At 39.8% G+C, this 7,152-nt stretch overlaps 1 non-coding gene across 1 annotated transcript; it reads left to right on the top strand.

The window, feature by feature from the left end:
• Nucleotides 1-6,745: 6,745 nt before the first annotated feature.
• Nucleotides 6,746-6,852, top strand: LOC114388757. The gene has a single exon (XR_003661554.1). It is a non-coding gene; the product is annotated as a small nucleolar RNA R71 (small nucleolar RNA).
• Nucleotides 6,853-7,152: the final 300 nt, after the last annotated feature.

The following is a 7,152-nucleotide window of genomic DNA, read 5'->3' as shown; positions in this document are numbered from 1 at the left end:
GATGAGATAAAATCTAGATAAGATAAGATTTGGTAGAATAAAATTGTCTGCTCTCTTCAAGTCTAAGCCCAATTCCGGATTCAAATCCAATTACTTATAATTCTCCTAAAATTAAATTAAAACACAAAATTAATCCAATAGGCCCAAATGATAAAACTGCATAATTAATTTTACAATTAAGGTTAATCAGTAATTAAAATGGTGACAAAAAGGGTTAAGAAATATGAGAAAATGATGACACATCAAATCCCCTCACACTTAGCCTTTTGCATTCCTGGGCAAAATCAAAAAACAAAGCAAGGGACAAATCCAGAGACATTAAAGAGAAGCAAACAGACATAACAACAATTACATATTTCTCAATGAATCTCAAGGAATGAAAAGAATGGGTAACATGCAACACCTAAAGAGTTAAAGAGTCAAGGCCGTCATGAAAATCATCCAAGCATCTCAAACATGGCAAGATAGTAAATCAGCTCAAGAATGAAAAGTGATAAAGCCTCACAAGATATGCACTCTATCTCTCAAGTGTCTAGGCTACTGTTTACTCTCAGAGCATCCATGAAAACAAACACCACATAGACTTGGCAAGACTCTAAAATTGACAACCACATCATAAGCACATGCACATGAGGATCAAAAGGTCTTTTAAGGTTGTAATGGGGCCAAGGACAAGGTAGATGAAAGTATGGGATGGTAGCTAAAACCCAAAGAAATAGAGGAGCAATGGGGAATAAGTGGGAAGTAAGAACAAGTAGTAAACCCTAAAACCAAAATTAAAAAGTAAATCCAAAACAAAATCAACCAAGTCTTCAAACCAAGACCTCATTTATTCAATTTCATCATTTTTTTTATTTTTATTTTTATTTTTATTTTTTGAATGTGAACAGTAGCAATTGAAAGCATTTGAAAAATAAAGCAACAATTAGGTAATATATGTATATACATCAAGCATGGCCAAAATACATCATCAAGCATGCCCAACAAAAACATATTATCCAATGAAACATACCCCCCCCCCCCTTCACACTTATTTCCAAAATAATTCCAAAGCTCCAAAATTCCTTAAGGGTAGAGTGAAATCATGGTTTTTCACTTAAGGCTTGTAATGAGCTTCAAAACAAAGAAAGGGAAACATAGGCTCAAAGGGGCTATCAAAGGAATTAATTCAAGGTAGGCTCATTTGGCTAGAGGCTTATAAGAACAAAATGCCTAAATCATCTCCCAACATGCATGTGAAGCAAGAAGTATCAACAAGAGTAAAGCCAAGGCTATTGTGCAAGCAATCAATGGGGCAAAACACACCGAATAAAATAGATAATGATGGCTCAAATTCTCACAAGGGTAAATCTATCACTTTCAATTCGAGCTTTCAAAACTAACTTGACATGTAGAGAAAAACAAGGATTCAATTCACAAAATGCCAAGAAACTCCTATTTCAAAAACAATTACCCATTACCTGTACATAACCTATAATTCAAAGAGAACATGCAATGTTGTACACAAAACATAAAACCAAAATAACAAAATTAACCTAGAAAACCTAACAAAATTAAACTAGAATACCCAACAAAATTAAAGAACAATCTTCTCCCCCCCCCCCCCTCACACTTAAGCAACACATTATCCTTAATGTAGCACAATCATAAGATCAAGAACAATCAAAGTAATCAATAAATTTGGACAAGTGCAATAAAAGTAAAGAAGGAGACAAAAAAAGAAAACTCCCTAAGTCATGGCGGAAGAGAAGTAGGGTGAAGTAAGGAGGTCTCCTCCACCACTACATCCACTAAGGAGGGATTTGTGAGGAATGGTTTCAGCCGGTGTCCATTGACCTTGAAGCCCTTATCTGTGGATTCACTTTTGATCTCCACTGTACCATAAGGAAAAAAATTAGTCACCACAAAAGGACCAATCCACTTTGACCTCAACTTACCACTCATGAGTCCGAGCCTAGAGTTATACAATAAAACTTGTTGTCCAACCACGAAGTCCTTCTTAGCTATGAAACTATCATGGAACTTCTTGGTCTTCTCCTTGAAGAATTTGAAATTCTCTTAGGCTTCTAAACAGATTTCATCTAGCTCACTTAGTTGCAACTTCCTTTCCTCTCCAGCTTGATCAATGGAGAAGTTGCAGGTCTTTACAACCCAATAGGTTTTGTGCTCTATCTCTACAAGAAGATGACATGCCTTGCCAAAGACAACCCAATGAGGAGACATTCCTATGGGTGCTTTGTAGGCAGTCCTATGCGCCCAAAGAGCACCATCTAGCTTGGTGCTCCAATCTTTTCTATTCGACTGCACAATCTTCTCCAAGATCCTTTTTATCTCCCTATTTGAAATCTCAGCCTGCCCATTAGTTTGGGGTGGCAAGGTGTGGAAATTTTGTGCACGACCCCATACTTTTTGAGCAAGGCATACATGGATCTATTACAAAAATGGGTGCCTTGATCACTAACGATGGCTCTAGGAACTCCAAACCTGCAAAACAGATTAGATCTAACAAAATCCACAACAACTTTAGCATCGTTAGTTCTGGTGGGTTTGGCTTCCACCCATTTTGAAACATAATCAAAAGCAAGCATAATATAAACAAAACCAAAAGAGACAGGGAAAGGCCCTATAAAATCTATACCCCAGACATCAAACACCTCACAGAATAACATGGGTTGTTGAGGCATTTGCTGTCTCCATGCAGGTGAGCTGCCTGCTCTTTGACAAGGCTCACAAGTGCTATAGATTCTCCACACATCTTTGAAGATGGTGGGCCAATAGAAACCGCAGTCAAGCACCTTGCGAGATGTCCTCTGTATGCCAAGATTACCACCTGGTACGGAAGAATGACAGAATTGCAGGATCGAGTCAATCTCATGGTCTGGAATGCATCTCCTAATAACCTAGTCACTGCACAACTTCCACAAATAGGGGTCATCCCAAATATAATGCTTAGCATCGCTCTTAATTTTATCATTTTGAGCATTAGATGCTAAGGGAGGAAAAACAGAAACAACCAAATAATTCACAATATTAGCAAACCAGGGAGTGGGGAAGGAATCAGAAATACTATACAGAATGTACAAATGGTCATTCAGAAAATCATCCCGAATGGGTGTGTCCTTAGACACGCACTCAATCCTACTCAGATGGTCAGCCACGAGGTTTTGTGCACCACTTCAATCACGGATCTCCAAATCAAACTCTTGGAGCCAAATCATCCACCTGATCAATCTAGGCTTTGATTCAGCCTTCTTCAATAGGTACTTCAGAGCTACATGGTCAGTATAAACAATAACACGAGTACCAAGCAAATATGAACGAAATTTTTCAAGAGCAAAAACTATCGCTAATAGCTCATTCTCCGTGGTAGTGTAATTTGCTTGAGCAGGATCCAAAGTTATGGAGGCGTAGTAGATCACCCGAGACAACTTATCAATCTTTTGAGCAAGGACAACCCCCAATGCGTAATTGGATGCATCACACATTAGCTCAAATGGGGCTGTCCAATCAGGTGCCTGAATGATAGGGGTGGTAGTCACCGCACACTTGAGGCAATCAAAAGCCTCTTTGCACCGGTCATCAAAATCAAACTCCACCTCCTTTTGCAGCAGATTGGATAGTGGAAGGGCCACTTTGCTAAAATCCTTGATAAAGCGCCTATAAAACCATGCATGACCAAGAAAAGAACGAACCTCTCACACGCAAGAGGGGTAAGGCAATTGTGAAATAACAACTATTTTTGCAGGGTCTACCTCTATGCCCCTACTGGAAATGATATGTCCTAAAACTATACCTTGTTCTACCATGAAGTGACATTTTTCAAAATTCAGCACAAGGTTAGTTTCAATGCATCTACTAAGAACTCTATCCAGACTATCCAAACATGCATCAAAAGAAGATCAATAAACAGTAAAATCATCCATAAACACCTCTATGCAACTCTCTAAAAAATCACTGAGAATGCTAAGCATACAACGCTGGAAGGTACCAGGGGCGTTGCATAGGCCAAATGACATCCTCCTATAGGCAAAAAGTGCCAAAAGGACAGGTGAATGTGGTCTTTTCTTGATCCTCAGGAGCAATATGAATTTGTAAATAACCAGAAAAACCATCAAGAAAACAGTAATGGGACTTACCTACCAAGCACTCAAGCATTTGATCAATGAAAGGCAGGGGAAAATGATCTTTTCTGGTTACCTGGTTTAGCCTCCTATAATCAATGCAGACTCGCCAACTGTTCTGCACTCCTGTGGGGATAAGCTCATCCCTTTCATTCTTAATCACTATGAGGCCTGTCTTCTTAGGAACCACTTGGACTGGACTCACCCACTGGCTGTCAGAAATGGGGTAGATGATTCCAGCTTGTAAGAGCTTGGTCACTTCCTTTTTCACCACATCTAGAATGATGGGGTTGAGTCGTCGTTGTGGCTGCCTTACTGGCTTAGCTCCATCCTCTAAAAGTATCCTATGCATGCAGGTAGATGGGCTAATACCAGGAATGTCTGCTAAAGTCCATCCAATGGCCTTCTTGTGCTTCTTGAGCACTAGCAACAACTTCTCCTCTTGCTCAGCATCAAGGGAGGCAGAGATGATCACTGGAAAATTTTCCTTGTCCTCCAAGTAAGCATATTTGAGGGTTGCTGGTAAGGGCTTCAACTTTAGTGTGGGTGGTGACTGAACAATGGGAGGAACCAGGGAAGGAGAAGAAGAAGGTTCCTCAGCCTGTACCTCATAAAGCAAGTCAGAAGTATATGCACTTCCTGCAACATGGTTAGTGCATTCTGACTCTAAAAAATCAACATCAAGAGGTACAACACCCAAAAAATTAGAACCAGACTCAAATTCAAATTCATTCTCAACATAAAAATCAGATACAAGATCAAATTCAAACTTAGATTCAAATTCAATGCATAAGGAATGACAAGTATGCAAATCAGATAAAAATGGATGTTTCCTACCATGAAGAACAGAATCAAAATCAAACATATAATCATCAACAATCTGATCAATTATCTTAGCACGAAAAATAGAATGATCCTCAAATGGATGTTTCATGGCATCAAGAATGTTAAAATGAACAATAATATCACCAAATTCCATAGACAATGTGTCAGCATAAACATCTATCTTGGTTTGGGCTGTTTTCATAAATGGTCTGCCTAAAATAATTGGAACTGAACCATGGGAAAATCCCTCTTCCATATTAAGAACATAAAAATCAACAGGAAAAATAAGTTCACCAACCCAAACCTGCACGTCCTCTATGAAACCTACGGGGTAAGCAACACTTCTATTTGTCAAATGAATCACCACATCTGTAGATTGCAAAGGTCCAAGAGATAAAGAATTGAAAATGGACAGAGGCATGACACTAACTGATGCTCCTAGATCTAGCATAGCATTCTCAAATTTACTGTTCCCAATAATGTAAGGTATACAGAAAGTACCTCGGTCCTTACATTTCTCAGGAATGTGAGGAACAAATTTACCTATCAATGTTGACACATTTCTGCCCATGCTAATCCTTTTGTTGCCTTTGAGCTTCCTTTTGTGGGTGCACAACTCCTTTAGAAACTTGGCATATCTTGGAATCTGCTTAATGGCATCTAGCAGAGGTATGTTCATCTCTACTTTCCTGAAGGTCTCCAAGATCTCCTTTTCCACTTCTTCCATTTTTTTGTTTGGAATTGCTCTAGGTGGGAATGGAAGAGGGATAGGAGGCTGTTGCAAGTCAGAACTACTAGAAGAAGGTCCACCTGCATGAAATTTTTTGTTAGGAAGCTTTCTCTTTTGTGCAACTATCTCATCCTCTTTTTCAGGTGTAGAATGAAGCTTGACAGGTTCAGGTGCAGGTGCTGCTACTGGTGGAGGCACTTGAATTTGGTTGCCAGACCTCAAGGTGATGGCACTCACATTTTTTGGATTCTGCACAGTTTGTGAAGGCAATTTGTCAGAATTTTGGGACTGAGCTTGGTTCAACTGAGTAGCCATCTGTCCCATCTGATTTGTCAGACTCTGAATGGAGGCTCTTGTCTCTTGCTGAAATTGCATATTCTGGATGGTCATTTGCCTCACTAACTCTTCTAAGGAAGGTTGAGGAGGAGCCGTAGTTGCTTGCTGTCTTTGTTGTGACTGCTGCTGTATTGGAGGAGGAACATATGGCTTGCTTGGACCAGCAATATTTTGGAAAGGAGGGACAGACTGTTGTTGTTGTGGAGGACTTGCCCATCTCAAATTTGGATTATTTCTCCAACCTGGATTGTATATGTTGCTTGAAAGATCATAATTATTCTGCTGTTGTTGATTTTGCTGCTGAGGGGGTCTATTATAAATGTTTGCAGCATAAGCTTTAGGTTGCTCATTGACTCCAAATTGCTGCAAAGAAGGACAAAGATCTGTATGGTGATCTGTAGAAGAACATAGACCACAGACTCTTGCAACAGGTGCAGATTTCTGATTCAAGGCAAGGTGAGTTACTAGGTTGACCAAGGCATCAAGTTTTCCCTCAAGCTTTTTATTTTCAGTAGATGAAGATGAATCCGTGGACACCTCATGGACTCCTCTAAGGATAATAACATCATTTCTTGCACTAAATTGTTGGGAGTTGGAAGCCATCTTCTCAATCAAATTCCTAGCCTCAACAGGGGTCATATCACCAAGAGCTCCACCATTGGCAGCATCAATCATACTCCTCTCCATGTTGCTAAGTCCCTCATAGAAATATTGAAGAAGGAGTTTCTCAAAAATCTGGTGGTGAGGACAGCTTGCACACAATTTCTTGAATCTTTCCCAGTACTCATACAAGCTCTCTCCACTAAGTTGTCTGATGCCTGAAATGTCTTTTCTGATGGCAATGGTCCTAGATGCAGGGAAGAATTTCTCCAAGAACACCCTCTTAAGGTCATCCCAGCTGAAAATGGACCTGGGAGCAAGGTAGTAGAACCAATCTTTTGCCACTCCCTCCAGAGAATGAGGAAAAGCCTTTAGAAAGATATGATCTTCTTGGACATCAGGGGGCTTCATGGTGGAACAAACAATATGGAACTCCTTAAGATGCTTATGAGGATCTTCACTTGCAAGACCATGAAACTTGGGCAACAAATGTATTAGTCCAATCTTGAGAACATATGGAACACCCTCATCAGGATATTG

Source organism: Glycine soja, chromosome 15, assembly GCF_004193775.1.
Source record: "Glycine soja cultivar W05 chromosome 15, ASM419377v2, whole genome shotgun sequence".
In the NCBI taxonomy this organism is placed as follows: Eukaryota; Viridiplantae; Streptophyta; class Magnoliopsida; order Fabales; family Fabaceae; genus Glycine; species Glycine soja.
Note: the sequence above shows the minus strand (reverse complement) of the source record. Positions and strands in the feature narration are given on the sequence as shown.